Here is a 19,028-nt window from a genome sequence, read left to right as displayed (position 1 = left end):
TGATTCTAAATGTAAATGGATTGCAAACGGAATGCTAATGCGATGGTAGACGTCCTTTTACATACGCATCAATATGATTACACGGCCTCACTTTTTTTGGCGTTTGGGAGAGCTGCCGTATTTATCATCATCATCATCGGCACTTGCACTACCCCATGCCACACGCAGGAGATAGGTCTGAATTTGGCATCCAGAATATATACATGAGTCAATAGTGATTAACTTGTGACACACACAATTATTCTCTTGCGTGCATTTGCATTGTTGCTACCCAGAAATGCACATTTAGCATTCGCTGAGAAACAACAGATCTATACCACTCTAAATCGATGCGGCCACATACGAAATTGTATACGACTCAGAATCAGACTTATTGCATATGCAAGTGAAAGGCAACCTAATACATTTTAGGGGGTTTATTTACCTGCACATTAACCCAAGTTATAAATTAAAATAATACATTAATAAAAGAAAGACACCTATCTGCAATAACACATCAGTAGACATTTTCCACGAAAGCAAAGAAATCTGGAAATAAAGCTGAAAAGCTATGGAGCCGGTGGTGAAGGCTCGGAGGGCTACCTGTTACACAACATTTGTGTACATATTTTCTATGTGTGCAGTCTGTTCACTAGATTCAGACAAGTGAATCTTAAGACTACATTTTCATGAATAGTGGTCAGCCCACAAATACCTGCCTCCAATATTTGTGGTGACATTACTTGTTTCTAGCAAACTGATAGAACAGTAATAGTTGTAAAGCAAATAGAACTGGCTGATATTGTTTTATTTGGAGATGACATGTCCATAACCAATATCACCTTCTAATCAACTCACCAGTGACACACTTGCAGATATCAGTTAGTCCTCAGCATGACATTTCTCCTGTAGGCCGAACGAACCATCAATCCAAAAGTTAATTTGTGGGAGTGGAAATGGAAGACAGGTGAAAGACAGGTTGCAGTTGCACGTGGCGTTGTATAACCAGCGATGTTCAAGCAACACAGATAAGTCCGTAGGGATAAAAAAAATGGTTGTTTTTTTTTTTGCAAAAAAAAAAAAATTAATAAAAAATACCCCCACGAGTTGAGGAATCGAAAAAGAAAATAAAAAGAATTCTCTACACCAAGAGAAAAACCAGAGTATGCTGCACAGATAGTGTCAAAAAAAAATAAAAAAAATGGAAAACAGTCTTTTTATTGGGAAAAAAATATTGCCATTTTTTCTTTTTCAAAAATACCAATTCCAAGTCTTCCAATTTCTTCACCTAATATGACAAAAAAAAAAAAACTCCCCCTCTCTTAGAGACATGTGGAGATAGATAACAAGCAATGTGTTATTATTTTGGCTCACACTATTCACAAACATCACTGCTGGCTTGCTTTGAACAGAGCAACGTGCAATAACCTCTAAGGTGCATTTAAAAGACATTACATTTTCCAACTCTAGTAAAACATATGAGATGTCATTTCCACTAGATGTTCTACAGAATTTACAGGTGTCTAATAAGTTCTAGGAGCCAATGTATTAAATGACATGCATTAATCTTACTATTAAGTTAATTAAGGTCATATTTGGATTATCTCAATACTCATTGGACAATGGCCTTCATATTTATCACGCAGTATCTAACTAGTCATTACTTCAATAATAGCAACACTACACTGGAAAGAATAGTTTGATCTATGGCTTTATGCTGCTAAATTGGAGATACCCTCAAACATTGCTGTGTAACTAGTGAATGGGACGTCACTGCCGAACAAATAAACTGTTTAGGACTCTGCAATGGGAACTCCTCTATCACATTAGATAATGCCCACAAATATGAACACCACTTCCACATTTTCTCCCAACCTGAATAAGCTGCAATCATATCCTGTCTATGTACTTTATGGTCAATTGTTAATCCCATACTCACACCAATCACGCCCAACGATTCCACGATGCTTGGAACACTGAAAAAGAACACAAGTTGAGGAAATTTTTAATGCAAGTCTGAATGTTTTACTTGTCCAAATCACAGATTTTCTGCAAATTCTGCAGTGAGATCTAAACCATCGATTTGATTAAAAAGGCACAAACCAGCATGTTTTGCTTTTAAAATTGTGTATTAAATCCTGCTGCAAAACTCGTCGAGAAACTACGATTTTGACAAAATCACACATCATTACATAAACCCCGAAAGTGAGAACTAAAGAAGGTACACACTATACAATGTATCGTACGATATATCATTCCAACTCAGATAGGAACGGTTTATCATATGCACCATATAGGGTGTACACCTGATCGGTCATTCATCGCATCGTCCCATCTTTTTTTACACGACAGATGGGACGATGCAATGAACTACGTGGTGCTTTTACATGCAGAATGTAGTGATACACTGCGCCGTCATACACCGGATCGTGCAGTGTGTACGGCGCATGAAATGTATTGTTACATCGCCTCATCGGGTCGCACCTTCGTATGGTGTGTACTCAGCCTTTGGGGTAATCATTCTAAACATTGTATCTTTGTGGTACGAATCATATCCCTCCCTGTAATGCTGTGTAACTAGTGAAAGGGACGATGTGACTCTAGACTATGTGTACCCAGCCCGGCATCGGCAGCGACGGGAGCCGGCAGGGGCCACGCACTTGCAGATCCGGGCAGCGTCAGCGGAGGCCATGCTGCATTCGGCAGCATGGCCCTCACTAACGACATCCCCCGTCAAGCCTGCATGTAGTGCCGACAAATGACATAGCTGACGACCCGTGGCAGCATGGATCGTCAGAGACATAGTGGGTACAAACTAGACCAGCGGTTTCCAATCTGTGGGCCGTGTCTCCCTGGGGTGCCGCAGCCAGTGTCCTAACGAGCATGGCAGAAGAGGATCGGGGAGGTGAGGGGAGCAGCGTGGGGGAACTGCAGAATGCAGAAGTGTGCGGGAGCTGCCAGTAGTAAGCAACAGGCTGTATTGGGTCCTGCATGATCTGAGGACTCAGAGCTGAACTGCGCTGGTGATCGTCGCTACTAAATGTAAGTAATGGGGAAGGGGGCTGCAATGAGAAATAGCAATACTTTAGGGAGGGGGCCACATGGGGAACTACAGTGGTGAGGGTCGGGTTGGCGAAGGCGGGTTCACGCACATAGTGCCGGTGCCACAGTATTCTATAGAGAGAGGGCCTCATAGGGAACTACAGTTGGGTGAGGGCAGGTCGGGTTGGAGAGTGGAGCACATAGTGCTGAGCGCCACAGTGTACTACAGGGTGGGGGCCATATAGGAAAATATAGGGGTGGGAGGGGGGCTGCAAAAGGATATGGGAAGTGGGATGCAAAAGAAGACACTTGGAGGAGGCTGCAAAGGGATATTGGGAGAGACATGGAGGGAGTAAAGAGAGAGACATGGAGGGGGCACCTCTGGATCGGACGGCATATCATCTAGTGTATACCCAGCCTAAGTGTATTTTTCTAGAATAATAGAACACATGGGTATAACTTATTCTGCACAGAAAATATAAAACCACCGCTATGTTTTCCTTTATTAATGTAAGGAGCTGCTGTAACTTTTTCTCTTTCTCTCCACTTTAAAATAAACGATCATTCACTTCAATGTTCAAATTACTATTACATTTGGCAGAATGATTGACAGTGGTGGTCTTGCAACAAATTACAATATACAGATAAAGCATTTTGTTCAGGTTAAGCTGTACTCAAAAGTACTGCATGTGGAATGCCTCATTACTCCAGCATTTAAACTTCCAGGACAAATAACTTTCACTTTTTATATATTCAAATGATGAATGTGACACTGCACAATATGCAGTCTGTATGGATCATTTCTCACACCATTCAGTTTCCAAACTGTGCGCTGCAACTGATGGATAGCCAGGATGACTAATCACATACTCTGTGCATTGGCACCCGGCAAACAAGAGATCTGCAGGCGTGGTAGGCAAGCTGCATGGGACTCTAGATAGGTGAGATCAGTGTTTCCCAACCCGAGTCCTCAAGGCACAATAAGGGGGAATTCAATTGTTTTTGTGCACCCTGTAAGTAATGGGTACCCAAATGGTAATATTCAATTGCTTGGGCAATAGTGTCACAGGCACCCATTATTTACGGTGCATGATCACAGCCAAACGCACAGAGTTTACCTGTGCAAACTACTGGGCGCGCTGAGTTTGAGTGCACAAAAGCCCGACTTTGGGCAAATTTCTGCTCGGCACCTCAGGAGGGCGCAAGCAGGAATAATGGGGGCCCATCGGCACAAACAACTGAATTGGTCCCGGGCAGCTTAGGCAGGAGCTGCGGCAGCGCTAAAAAACTGAATTCCCCTCTAACAAGTCCATGCATGAGCACAGATGGTTAAATCAAAATAACTGAGGTACTAATTAAATAACCTGTGCTCAAGTATAGCTAACCTTAAAATCTAAATTGTTAGTGCGCCTTGAGGACCGAGGTTAGAAAACAGTGGGTTAGATGGATTAAACATGAATGCATTGTAACTAGTAAATGTGTAGTGTATGAAACCCTCCAGTGCCAAGCATGATGCTCATATCAGAATCCTAACAGCTACTGCAGTGGTTCCCAAACTGTGCGCTGTGGTACCCTGGGGTGCCCCAGGACACTTGCATGGGTGCCTCAGGTTGGTGGTCCAGCACCAAATCAAATTATTTATGGTCAATGTAATGTAAATATGTGAACAAACAGAAGCGCAAACCTGTCCAGCATCACATAACTGACCCTAAGGATGACAGGTCAGCACAATTAAATTCAGAAAAATTTTTAGTAAAGTGAAGTACTCAATAAACTTATGGCCTAGGGGTGCCATAAATACAATGCTGATACTCTAGGGTGCCGTGATTTAAAAAAGTTTGGGAACCACTGGGCTACTGAATATTGATTAACCCTAGTGTAATATTATTGGGCCGGCTATTCATTGTAGAATTATGTCCTACTAGTTTATAGGAATTGGCATAGGCCAGGTCACTTTAGTCTCCGCCTCCACCCTCCCTCTAGTCAACCCCCCTAAAAGTTTTACTCTGGCTCCAGACCCCAACCCCTTGCCCCCTTCTCCGATTCCCATACTTTCCCCATTCTCAGCAGCCAGTCCTCCTCTCCTAGATCTGTCTCTTCTCTCCCGCAGTGGAAGCTATTGGAGCGTGCTTCCACTGCGCACACAGATAGTAGACAGGACAGACTTTCTACAATTATTATACAGATTACTGAGAGACACAGACTCCATTATCTTGTGGAGATCATTAAAAGCTACCCAAAGTCACCTACATTGTTAGGATGTAAATACTTATTAAAGTATTAAGCTGTACAAACTTAACAACAAATAAATAGAACTGTTATGCCTAGGACCACCGTGATATATTTGCTGAGACACTCTAAGGACACTGTAAACCGAGAGTTTGGAAACCACCGCCCTAGGAATTCGGGTCCACAGAAAAATTGGACCCTCCCCAAGACAAAATAGTCCCAGCTGAAGGCACTAGGCTTTCAGCTATTGTGGGCTATTCCCACACCCCTGGACAGTGGGTGTGCATTAATACTATAAACTGAAAAGGTTAAAATATATTTATTTTCTGTTGTATACTACAAGTCCAAACATACCCAAACTGCCATTAAGTGGATAGGCATGCTTGTACTTGTAGTACTGCAAGCCTCAGCATACTTATGGTTGCCAGGGACTGCATAGACTTTAGGAACAACAAGTGATTTTTGTAGTGCGCCCTGGTTAAATGCAGAAAAACTAAAACACAGTGGGGATAAGTGCGAGTCCTGTTCCCACATTGAACAATGCAAAGCTTGTTTAAAGGAGCCTTGGCGCGAATGAGAAAGATGCAGTGCATTACTTCTCTTCATAAAGTGGGGTTTTCCAACTGTCTGGGGCAAATAGTCCCACTGTAATACACTGAAGGTATACGATGCTAGCATCTGATACACTTGAAGCAATTTTCTGCTATTCAAGTACGCTGAAGAGCCAAAAGTCATGGGATAGGTGCCTAGCATCATGGTAGTGTCTAGATGCCCTTCGCAGAGAGGACCCTGACGTCATCAGCTACTGTCCAACGTCATTCCCTATCATCCACGTGGACGTGGAAATATAATCTTGTGGCGAGTGTAGCGAGCCACCGAAAAGTGTGGCGAGAGAACAAGTTTCTTCTCTAGGTGGACTTTATGGGCATGGAATCGCACTTCCGCCCTCACTGCACATCACTTCCAGGTCCCTAGCATGAAGTGGAAATAAGCTCAACCCTAGCATCATGTAGGACTCCATCTATCCCGGCGAAGTGCAGCAACTCAACGTCATTGATTACAGAAGTTCAGTGATCGTGGTGAGTGACAAAATATGTGGGCCCCAGGTACCCTCCACTTTAAAAAAAAAATGGGGTCCTACATGACCATTTTTGGGTCCCATCATAATTTATGCTTTAAAGCTCCCTATATGCCTCTCAGACCTCCCCTAACACCTTACAAATGATGCTACACAGCCATGCCCGGCCTTTACACATTATGCCGCACATTAATGCCCTTTAGTCCCTCTATGCATTGCCCCCAGTAGTAGTCGGAGAGAAACGTTGCATCAATAAATCTTTCTGCATCAAGGCCCCGAGTGCCATGTGGTAAAGGACCGCTCTAGCAGCACCCACACCAATTAAATTTATGCATCACTAACACTGGCACCAGGGCAATTGTGTCTATTTTCAGCGAGAGTGCCGGACTTTGCACAGTGTGTATATAGAAAAATACACACAGTATTCGCAGTGCAGGTCTGGCGCCTGCGCAGATTCCCAACTATCGGGATTTTGTGGTCAGCAGTGCACAGCGTCAGAGTCCCACTTCAGACCAGACATGCTCTATCAGTTGATGAATAATGCCACAAAATTTTCAATTGCAACTTTAACAAATAACTGGTTGTTACTATCTGTGTATGTGTATTACTGCTGTACGGATAGAAAGCTATGCACGACAAAACATATCAGTGTGTGTAAACACAGGGCTGAATTGTTATGCTTAGATATCAGTTGAAACTCAGAGCACTATCCCACCTGTGAGCAGTTTGATGCTAAATTGAAGGCAATACCATGCTGAAAAATGTGTTCACAATATGATAAACGAGCACTAGGGGGCCTATTTATCAAGTATTTTTTTTTCCATAAAATTATGTAGAAACTGAAGTTTCTGCATAATTTTATTTGTTACTATGTACTAATAGCATAATGCAGATCTCACAGAAATCTCCCCGGCAGAGTACTAAATTAGCACTGCAGATCGCAGTCCCCATTATTATCAATGGGGACTACAATCTGACCCTTATGTACCAAACACCAAAACTTTGGCACTGTTAAGTTTACTTCATCCTCAAATTGTGTAAACCGATTTATACCTATGGAGGGTTACAAACAACAGGAGAGAAGTCTTCCGATCTCTCTCCCGGATCCTCCAGCTGGCGGCGGCGAACAACACTGGGTACATACGCAGTGTCAGGTTCTCCCGTAGGAGTCTTTGGCAAATGTGAAAGACTCCTCTAAAATTCTGGGGATATAACTCGAAGGGACAGCAGTTATTGCTATCTCTGTACCTGCAAGTCTAAAGCTGGCCATACACTATACAATTTTCTGTCAGATATCTGTCCAATCTGGCTGGTTGGAATGAAAACCTGGTAATATATGGGAGCAGATGACAGTTGATTATATGGTTTTAAACACTGAAAAAGGGACAACATTTTTTTTTCAAATTGGTTAAATTTGTGTGTTTTAACCAATTTGTCTGAACAACTATTTTTGGCTATTTCCCAGTGTTTGTGAGCAAATGGATGATAGTCATTTGCTCCCATACATTACCAGGTTTTCATTCTAACCAGCCAGATTGGACAGATATCTAACAGATAATTGTATAGTAGATGGCCAACTTAAAGCTGTATACACACGTAAAGATTTTCTATCCAACCATCCAACTAGTTGATTGGTTGGAATGAAAATCTGGTAAGGTATGAAAGCAAATGACAATCAGCAATTTGCTGCCAAATGCCAGAAAATGCACAAAAACTGTTGTTTGAACAAATTGTTTAGATTAAACATTTAACAAACTTGTCTGACGACCATTTTCATCTGTTTTCTGGCATTTAGGTGCAAATTGCTGATCATCAGTTACTCCCATATGTTACCAGATTTTCATTCCAAGCAATCAACTAGTTGGCTGGTTGGACAGAAAATCTTTACGTGTGTATGCAGCTTTAGGACATAGTGGGGATATTTGCTTGTGCTATTAGAACATAGCAACAAACCATAAAATTATGCAGTTTCTACAATAAAACAGAATATACTCTTATCCTATAAACTGCTGATTATGTATTAATTGAATATATTGATGCATATATTTGATTGCTGTATCACTGGGGATATTTCATAGTATTTCATTAGGATTCCTCCTGAGAACAAAAACTCGAAGATACCTCTAAGAAAAGGTTTTAGGAATATTATTTCAGATACAATAGGAAATAATTAAAGCTGGCAAATTAATTAGCAATTAACTATTAAAGAAAAAACAATTTAATTAATTCTGGACATTTGTCTCTGATTTATTGTATCCTGTGTAAGCTGTAAATTATTCATTATTTTCAGTCCTCAATATAGTCAATAACTCTGGACATTTTTTTGTCTATGATCTATTGCCCACAGAATTTAGCTGTAAACTACGGTTCATATTTTATGCTCACTTGCTTTTAGAATCAACTGGTTGGTAAAGGTTATGTTTTAATTCTGTAGATTCCTCACCTAAATCTACAGATTTTGAGCTATGGAGAAATTTTTTTTATGTGTGCCTCCACAAAGAGTCATTTTTCTTTCTCTTGTTGTGTCCTAGATTGTATTGGACTCTGGGGATCACCACTAAAGTAGGGTACACACTGATAAGATATATCGCCCGTTCCACTGAGCCGGCGACATATCTATAGTGCATCTGCTAGTGTGTACAGCAGACATGTCTGTGAATAATGTCGTTCAGACATATCCAATCTGCTCTGCAGCACAGCAGATGAAGATTACAATACATATATATATATATAATGTCATCTGCTGGTGTGTATGGGCGATCTGCAGGGACCTGGTGGCGAGTGAAGTCTCAACTGGGCGGACAAGCAAATGCCCACCCAGTTGTGACTTCAGGCCCGGGACATTGGGAAGACGATTGGTAAGTGTGTAATCGTTAGATAGGTTGGCAGGTCAGCCTAGTGTGTACCCAGCTTAACTGACCATACAAATCACCCATACCTGAACAGTTAAGATGTTATTTTGGTTTATATGAACGCTCTGATCCTGATTATACAGTAAAGTTGGTTACACACTTAGCAATATTTTAAATGATTTGCCCGATTCCAACGGACCGGAACGACAAATCGTTTAAATAGAAGGCAGACTGCTCCTGTGCCACCTGGATGTTTGGATTCCCTCTTGTATGATCTATGCCATAAGGAGCCAGTGCAGGGTATACCCAGGTACCCTGCACTTATTACACCTGCGGCTCCATCTCATCAGTCGGGTAGGATCCACCCAATTTGAGTTTTACGCTTTTACCTGCTGGAAGCCTTGTTATTATATAAGAGTTGCATCTCTTATTTTGCTATTATCCTACGTTTTATATCAGCTGAAAGCCTGGGTATCTTAACAAGTACCATCTTTTTTTATCTGTTCTTCTTAGAGTGCTGCCTATTTTAGGAATTGGTATGTTACACCGCCGGCCGGGAGACCAGCGCCCTGCATCCCGATCGAAGGGATGCCGGGCACCGTTCTCCCGGCGTAGGTTAATTAACCCTCGCCGAGATTCTGTAGTGGAGATGCCGGAGTCGGCATAGCGACCGCCGGCATCGTAAACGCATACCCTCTTTTATGCTGTTTCGTTTACCCTTTGGACCTGATTATAATGCATACCCGGAGTTTATTCATATTATCCAGTTTTTAGCGATATATGCTTATTTATCCTATGTTTTTTTTTTTTTTTTTTAAAACAGCTCTCTCTTAGGATTTGTTTTGTGTTTTTACAAAGAATTTCTACCATGTGACAAATGTGATTTTATTTTATCTTTGCACCACTATTAAACTATATGTTACTCATAACACAATGGTGGATACATTTTGTCCCTATATGGTTTAGAAGGAGTAGCGCCAACACTTTCATATTCCCCTTCTACTACTTCAGTTTATAGGTCTCACTAGTTAACCTTGATCTCAGTTAGGCTGCTGACTCAGTGTAGCGCCCAGATTGGTCCTCATTACCTTGCTAAGTACGTTTAAATCGTGCAGTGTGTACACACTATGTCGGGCGGTGTGCACTCCTGTGGGGTCATCAGCCACATCAGCAGGTCGGCCCTATATGCAACTCAACCCGACGATGCGGCTGACAACCCCATGCAGTGGGATGCGGCAGGGCCCGACATATCGGGCGCCAGATCGTCTAATGTGTACCGGCTGCCCGATATGTCGCCCGGTCGGTGGGGGTCGCCCGTCATATCGCTGGGTACACACATCATTTAGTGTGTACCCAGCTTTAGTACTCCTATACTCCTTGAATTCATATTTAGGGGTATATTTACTAAAGTGAGATGTTGCCCATGGCAAACAATCAGATTCTAGCTATCTTCTAGAAGGTGCAAGTTACATGTTAAGTAGAATCTGATTAGTTACTATGGGCAACATCTCCATTTCTAAAAACTCTCACTTTAGTAAATATACCCCTTATTTTTTGACCCATGCCCTGTGCAGCCTTTTCATTTCTCCAATCTGTATACTACAGAATTATATCAGATTGCAATTGGTGGTCCTTATCTTATATATAAAATGCATTGGTCTGTTTGTTTGTCTGCACCGATTGGGATGAAACCAATGCAAGGTGGCCCAGTTGGATCCTGGCCAGGTTTGAGGGTCCTGGTCAGACCTCCCATTGGTGAACACTGGGCAGAATTTTGAGCCGGGGACCTTGTTCTGAGCCTTCCACTGGGTGGATTTGGACGAAAACTTCAGAGTGGTAACATTGGATCCCAGAAGATAGTGGGTTGAGGTCCCGGTCGGACCTCCCATTGGTGTAAGCTGGGCAGAACTTTGGCCTTCCACTGGATGGATTTGGATGAAACTTCACAGAAGGGTGGAGTGGTTGGGATCCCAGTAAGACCTCACGGAAGAGTACGCCAGGCAGAACTTTGACTCAGGGAGCCTGTTCTGGGCCTTCCACTGGATGGATTTGGACGACATCACATAATAAAACTTAATAACTTGACGATTTAAACCCGGGCAACGCCGGGTACTTCAGCTAGTTGTACAATAATAATCTGTCAGGACTTGGGTTATACAGAATGAAAAGAAATTGACAGGTCAATGTTTAATGACCCAGCGTAGTTTCATAACTATAAGATCTGAATTTTTAGAATTAATTGGGATAAATAAGGTACTGTTTTTTTGGATAAAATTGTTACTTTAAATAATGGTCAATTGGCTGTATATATTGCAATAACTGCGCAGATGTGAACTGTGATAGGTTAGTCCAGAAATTAACAGAAGTTACATAGGCTGCTGTTTATTATAAAATAAGTAAACTATTAAAGATTTATTTTTTTTTGGAACATATATTATGATGTTGAATAATACCTGGGGTGCCTTTCTAAGTATAGATATGTAATATGTCTGATAAGCTAAAAAAAAACATAACAAGGTAACATCAATGTTCCTGTTATAGGAAAAATAATTTGTTTACACAAACTTGTGTATAGGATAATAAATATTATACTACAAAAAAACTCTGCAATTACTAACAGGCCAATTGACTGAGGGATTCTAAGGGAATCGGTATGTCGGTATGTAATACCGCCGGCTGCATGGCCGGCAGCTCGAATCCCGGCAGCATCAGGCCGACAGAGGAAGAGATCCCGGCAGCGGCAGCCCGACAGCACTGGAAATCCCGATCGTCCCCAGGTAAGTACTAACTAATCTAACCTACCCCCCTAACCATCCCTTAGAGGTGCCTAACCCTAACCTCCCCCCCAAGTGTCTAACCCTAATCCCCCTTCTAAGTGCCTAAACCTAACCCCCCCTTCCCCGCTGCCTAATCCTAAGTCCCCCGGGGGGGGGGTGCCTAACCCTAACCTCCCCTTCCCCTAGCCTAACCCTAACACTCCCGGGGGGGTGCCTAACACTAAGTCTCCCCCGGGAGCCCTAAACCTAACCCTTCCCCCCACGGCTGTCCGCTCGTGGCTCCCGGAATCCCTTCGATCGGGATGCCGGGTGCCGGTCTCCCGGCGTAGGGGTAATGACAGGCGTCTAGATTTTCAACACCTGTCATTTAACCCTAGCCAGGATTGAGGAGTCGGGAAGCCGGCGGCCGGTATTGCGGCCGCAGGCATCCTAAACGAATACCATACTAAGGGTACACCAGGGCCCTGAGGCTACGTGGGCCTCGAAATTCAGTGGGGCAAAGACAAAAATGGGTCTGCGGTGCCTAATTGTAATTTATAAACTGATGGACGACCAGCACTGTGCAAGTGGGCAAAATTAAACAAACTGTCAATTGCAGCTGTCCGCCCAATCCCATCAACCCCCCCCCCCTCCCTATTACCCGTCATCTGGTCCGGTCTCTGCGCATATTAACAACTTTACGTCATTACGCTGACCCTGTGCCCTTCACTGTTCTGTTCCTGCCTGGCTCCCTGCAGCCGCGGTACACCCAAGAGAAGTAGGAGGCGCCCACCAGCTGGCAGGCAGCACCACGTAACTTCAAGCAGCAACAAACTGCAAGAACTGTCTGCTCCCTGCAGACACCCATGAGACAGCCGTCCGCAGCAATCAGTGACACTGACTTCAGCAGCCTGCCCCAGAGTCTGGTAAGTGACAGCGTTTTTTAACTTAATTTTATTTCCATTCTAATTAAATCCTTCTGTATATATACTCCTGTGTTTAACATATCCGTGTGACTCTCTCCCCCCAGTAATGGCCCTGTACCAGAAAACAAATCAAGCATGGCACTCTTGGGTATATATTCAGATTTGTAGTCAAATGTATATCAAATTGATTATATACCCTGGAGTGTCGTGCTTGGCTTGTACTTATAGACAGGGCCATTATTGGGACTATATGATTTTCACAGTAAGGGCACCAGGTGGTTGCTATTCAATCATAGGATTGCAAACTTGTGGAGATAGATAGATATTAAATTTGTTAAAACTTGGGGGTCTAATTATGTAGCAGTGAAAACCCCTATATCAGTGATAACAGGGCTTTTCACTGCTTCCCTCTGTTCATAGAAGGAGTTACCTTTCTCCAGCGATGCCCCTGATTAGTATAGATATCGCTTCCCCATACAGTAGTAAGGGGAGAGCAATTCATATGGAAGCTTTCCGTTTCGCTTCTAAAAATGTTTTCTCCATCTCAGGACAGCGTAATGTGCCTCCTGAGGGGAGCAGAGCAGGGAAGACAGCTGTTTCCCTGCCTTCTCCCCGGCCAATCAGTGGTGCACACTATCAGTGGTGCCCAGGTAGAAAGTCGGAGGGAGTAAAACTCCATTGCTCCTTGTGTGTTACAGGGACATTCCCGGAGAGTATATGATAGTAAAGTACCTCATTCTGATTGACTGCCCGATGCCGGCTCACTCTACCCCCACTCCCACGCTATCTTATATATAGCTGAAGAGACGGCTACCCCCACGGTTGGCCACTCTGCCCCCACTCCAGTGCTGTCTTGTGTATTGCTTAATGAAGTGAACTGTCATATGCCGGGTCACTATAGATCCCTCCCCTCTCCAATTGGCCGGTGTAATTCCATTGCTGTCTCCCCGCTGCCCCTAACTTGCTTGGTTCTGCCCCTCCCCCCACCCCACCCTTCCACGTCCTTGTTATGCTTCTGCTGCTGTGCTGCCAGCGCATGCCCACAAGAGAGCCTGGATTCAACACTGCGGTGTCTCCAAGGACCGCAGCTGAAGAATGGATCACCGATGCTCTACATTTCCCATCGCTTTGCCAGAAATATGTATATGAATTGCTACTTAACTCAGCTATATATCGCATCGAACCGAAACTAACAATTCATATTGCAAGATCTACATGAATAGACCACTTGTTGCCTATATTCATAATGGGGTCGGGGTGTAGAGGCAGTGTACCAGGCCCCAAAATTTATAGTTGGTAATCGGGGCTGGCAACAAACACATATAATGTTATTCTTTAAGAAAGACATTTTCTTTAATGACCCAAATGAGGTAAACTGCTCTGTAATATAGGGCTCTATGTACTAAGCCTAGGGGGTATATTTTCTAATGTGCAGAGTTTTAGAAGTGGATATGTTGCCCATAGCAACCAATCAGATTCTACTTAACATTTATCTAGCACCTGGTAGAAGTTAAGCTAGAATCTGATTGGTTGCTATGGGCAACATCTCCACTTCTAAAATCCTGCACTTGACGTAAATATACCCATAGGAGAGACATAAAGTGGATGGTATATGGTATTAACCAATCAGCGACCGTCACTTTACAGGCTGTGTTTGAAAAATGACAGGAGCTGATTGGTTGGTACTTTATCTACGCCCACTTTCTATCTCTCCAAGGCTTAGTACATAGACCCATAGAGGGGAGCCATAAAATATAGGAGTGCCATAATGACATCTACAGCAGAGCAGTATAATAATAAGAATCAATGCTATGTCAAGATGAGTGAAATGTTCCTCAGATGCTGCTATTGAATGTATCTGTAGTCCTTGGCCAGGCCCCGTGTGTTAGCTGATTGATGACTACTCCGGATTGGATGTGCCGAGTTTATAAACCATAAGTGGGCGGACAAGGGGCATTATGGTGTGGGGAGATCACTACACCAAAGGCAGGAGCCGGTTATACCGCGAAGGTTGCCGGCACCCAGATTGGGCCAGTCGGTAGGAGCACTAGGGGGTCACCCGAGAGACACCAGCTGATGCCAGTTACCGATCATTCCGCTGGGCCCAGGAGCGGACAGGCGACGCTGGATAATCATGCTACCCATCCGGTACCGCTCATTCTGACAACACCGTATTATTTACTAACTAAATTAGTAGAGCTGGTCGATATTGAAACAAGTGATCGTGACATTATCACTTACCGTGTCACTTCGCCTCCGTGTCCACCGGACTCTCTTACTTCCTGTTCCCACACTCGGCTCGAGTCGACGCAATATCCGGCTTCCTCACGGCTCTACTCCCTCATTGGTAGCGGCCGGGCTGAATCCCTTTCGCCCTGCGGCACTAGTTACGTGCAGCACAGGGCGGAGATACAGCAACGAGGGATCAGTGTCGACCCTCACCAGCAGACTACGCTGCCTGGCTGTTACTGCTGCACACCCAATAAAGATGGCAGCAGGATTCTAGAACGCGTGATACTTATGTAACGTCACACAAACAAACCAGGAGAGTGCCTTTAGCATGCGAGTTATGTACACACTCCCCTGTGGCTTTATTCTTGTACTATATAGTCACTTTCTTTTCGAAGATTAGTAGTGTTGTTTCCCTATCATGTTAGAATGTTGGTGTATTGTATGGAAAATATATAACGTGAGTTAGTTGAAACTAGTGGTTTGTTAAGTACGAGGCTGAAGTTAGCTACTTATTCGGCCAGCTACTTATTCACTTATTCAGAAAATGTTGTTAGATTACTAAGTTAAAATTGTATAAACCATAAATTGTCTCTTACACAAATTTAAATTGTATTTCACCTGGCAAAACAAGGTTTTGGGCATAAAATAAGGTAATAAAGCAGGCCCAGGCACCAGATTTTGACATTTTGAATAAGTAGCTGTAGTTCTGCAAGGGTTAAAAAACCTAGGTCAACAAATTTCACATTTGGAACCAGTGGCGTAGCTAGGGTATTTGGAGCCCAGGGCAAATTTAAAATTGAAGCTCCACCACCAAACACACCCTCCAAGTAGGGCCCCCAGTGGTAGTAGTCCACACCCTCCAAGCAGGACCCCCAGTGGTAGTAGTCCCCCCCCAGTAGTAGTTCACCCCTAACCCCCGACAAATACACACAAGTTAATAAAATAAAAACAATACACTTACCTGAATCACCCACGCACGCAGGGGGGGGTTTCCGAGTACCTAGAAACCCCCCCCTGCCCGCCACTCCATCGCAGCCCAGCTTAACAATAATTTTTTTTTTGTTTAAAACGTGAGCCCGGCAACTGTCCCTGGCTGAGCTGCCTGTAGGGGGAGCTGCAGCGCTTGCGCACAGCTCCTCCCGGGCAGTTCTCATAGGGCACAGCACACCAGCATTGTGGGAGGCTGAGACATCCTGCTGCGTGACAGTGACCAGTGCTCTCTCCCAGAGCCGCACCACAGGTGGGTGTAATGTTTTACATGTGGGGGGAGGGTGATCTTTGTCAGTGTGTATTTAGGCTTTGTCAGTGTGTGTGTGAGAGTAGGCTTTGTCAGTGTGTGTGTGTCAGTTTCTGTGTGTGTGAGAGTAGGCTGTCAGTGTGTGTCAGTCTCTGTGTGTGTGTGTGTATAGGCTTTGTGTGTGTGTATAGGCTTTGTGTGTGTGTCTAGGCTTTGTCAGTGCAGTGTGTGTCAGTGTATATGTGTGTCAGTGTGTGTGTGTGTCTAGGCTTTGTCAGTGTATATGTGTGTCAGTGTGTGTGTGTCTAGGCTTTGTCAGTGTATATGTGTGTCAGTGTGTGTGTGTCTAGGCTTTGTCAGTGTATATGTGTGTCAGTGTGTGTGTGTCTAGGCTTTGTCAGTGTATATGTGTGTCAGTGTGTGTGTGTCTAGGCTTTGTCAGTGTATATGTGTGTCAGTGTGTGTGTGTCTAGGCTTTGTCAGTGTATATGTGTGTCAGTGTGTGTGTGTCTAGGCTTTGTCAGTGTATATGTGTGTCAGTGTGTGTGTGTCAGTGTGTGTGTATATGCTTTGTCAGTGCAGTGTGTAGGCTTTGTCAGTGTATATGTGTGTCAGTGCAGTGTGTGTGTGTCTAGGCTTTGTCAGTGAGTGTGTCAGTGTGTGTGTGTGTCTAGGCTTTGTCAGTGCAGTGTGTGTGTGTTTTAGTGTATTTGTGTTAGTGCAGTGTGTGTATAGGCTTTGTCAGTGCAGTCTGTGTCAGTGTGTACGTCTGTGTGGGTGTATATGTCACTGTGTATGTTTGCGGTGCCGCCTTTTTATTTCTTCAAGGAGCTGAAAAGCTCCATATAAATATAGTCAAGTAGACTCCAAATAAAAAAGTTCAACACGCGGGGTGCAGATCCTAAGAACTAAGCAGACCGCTAAGTCTTGAACATACAATAACATACAGGCAGCGCTCCTCAGGTACTCAGTAATCCAAGCTTGTTAATCCATTACTGTGCAACGTTTCAGATGCAATTATTACATATTTCGTCAAGGCATTGATGAAATATGTAATAAATTCATCTGAAACGTTGCACAGTAATGGATTAACAAACTTGGATTATTGATTGAGTACCCGAGGAGTGCTGCTTGTATGTGGTTAGATTTTTTGCCATTGGTTTTGTAACCAAGTATTGGAAACCCCCCTTTCAAAATCCTGCGTTTGCCACTGTGAATCCACACTCTGGTTCTGGCCATTGCTCCTGCCGCCGTCCGCACGTCAGTCCCCCCCGGGCTATCGCGCTCTGCATTATGGGAGAGACGTCATGACGTCTCTCCCATTACCCACTGCAGGAGCCAGAAGGCGGAGCTCATGAGTGAGCTCCAGCCCAGCTCTTGCAGTGGGCGCAGCTCTCAATGAGAGTCTGTCTGACTCTCATTGGCTGCTGATTAACACACACATCGCCGCCACGGTGGCAGTGGTGTGTGTGTGTGTGTGTGTGTGTAAATGCACTAGCCTGAGCCCGCCTCCCACCCTCCACCTGGTGCTAGTGGGTAAGCGCTCAGGGGGAGGGAAGGGGCGCGGCTGTGCAGCGCAGGGTAGCCTAGCGGCGGTCCTGAGTAAAAGTGTAGTGCTGACTGCACTCACTGCGGTCGGCACTACACTGGCTAACTAGGACTAGCCGGAACCGTGGCCCACAGCTCCCAGGGCACAAGCCTCGATGGCCCTGCCATAGTTACGCCACTGCTTGGAACCCAAAGAAGGTGGTCACATACATATGACCAACTTGTACTTTGCTTTGACCAACAAGGTTTTGGGCATAAATAATTTGGGCAACGGACGAGTCCCGATCTCTGTACCTGCAAATAAATACACAAAAAAAACAGCCCACCTGCATGGCTGCACTATACTGAGTTCTTTCTTTAGTGTGTACCACCCACAACAACTTGACTACTCATACATACATCCAACACCCTGCCTCTAGATCAGGGATTGGGAGCCGTATAAGGCCCCCGGAATCCTTTGGTCTGGCCCTGTGAACTTTTTTCTGCTAGCCTCATCTGGATAGCAGGGTGCCTATAATGGCACCCTGCAGCCAGAAGCTATGCAGCAGTGCCACCTGGAACGTCCTTAGGATGCTTCAGACGGTCACACTGCTGCCCTTACAGCTCCAGGCATTGTTGTAATCACTGGCGATTGTGGCCCCATCCCTGTGTGACATCACACAGAGGGGGCGTGGCCTGCACAGGCCCGTGAATAATATATATATATCAAAATGTCCCTCGGCAGAAAAAAGGTTCCCCACCTCTGCTCTAGATGATCCAGTGAACAACAGTAATACAGGCTGGATGTAGTGCCTTCAATATCACCATGCTACGCCTATGCTCCCCAACAATGCATCTACACCAATAATACAATAATTGTTGCAGGACAATGTAATAATGCAGTTACAAAGCATTACCATAATTACAAGCCGGTACCTTACTACAGCCTACCTTTTAATGGAGGCATGATTGCAGTAGGTGAGATGACAAGGTTACAAATCACAAGACATTCTTATCAATATCTACATACCATAGGGTCTAATGCAGGCTGAACCAGGGTCCAATCAATGCAGGACTATGTAGTGCGTTGTGCCCTGAGCGACTCTACTGGGCCAGAAGAGCAATACTACAGGCCTTAATGATCTTCTGCCTCACGCTTAGTGCCTACCT

At 44.2% G+C, this 19,028-nt stretch overlaps 1 protein-coding gene across 3 annotated transcripts in view; it reads right to left on the bottom strand.

Moving 5' to 3' along the window:
- Positions 1–15,322, bottom strand: part of ZC3H11A (zinc finger CCCH-type containing 11A) — a 47,641-nt gene extending 32,319 nt beyond the window's left edge. The window contains exons 1-3 of one of the 3 annotated variants that reach the window (XM_088458167.1): positions 15,104–15,321; positions 1,919–1,955; positions 838–1,300 (exon numbers count right to left, since the gene is read on the bottom strand). The gene's annotated coding sequence lies outside the window, so the exon portion shown is untranslated. Of the gene's footprint in view, positions 1–837; positions 1,956–15,103 lie in introns of all 3 variants that reach the window. The other 2 variants (XM_088458168.1, XM_088458169.1) reach the window with 2 other exon arrangements.
- Positions 15,323–19,028: the final 3,706 nt, after the last annotated feature.

This window comes from Taudactylus pleione, unplaced genomic scaffold (assembly GCF_031769625.1).
Source record: "Taudactylus pleione unplaced genomic scaffold, aTauple2 ptg000814l, whole genome shotgun sequence".
In the NCBI taxonomy this organism is placed as follows: Eukaryota; Metazoa; Chordata; class Amphibia; order Anura; family Myobatrachidae; genus Taudactylus; species Taudactylus pleione.
The sequence above is the reverse complement of the archived record's forward strand: the minus strand, read 5'-3'. Positions and strand labels throughout refer to the sequence as shown.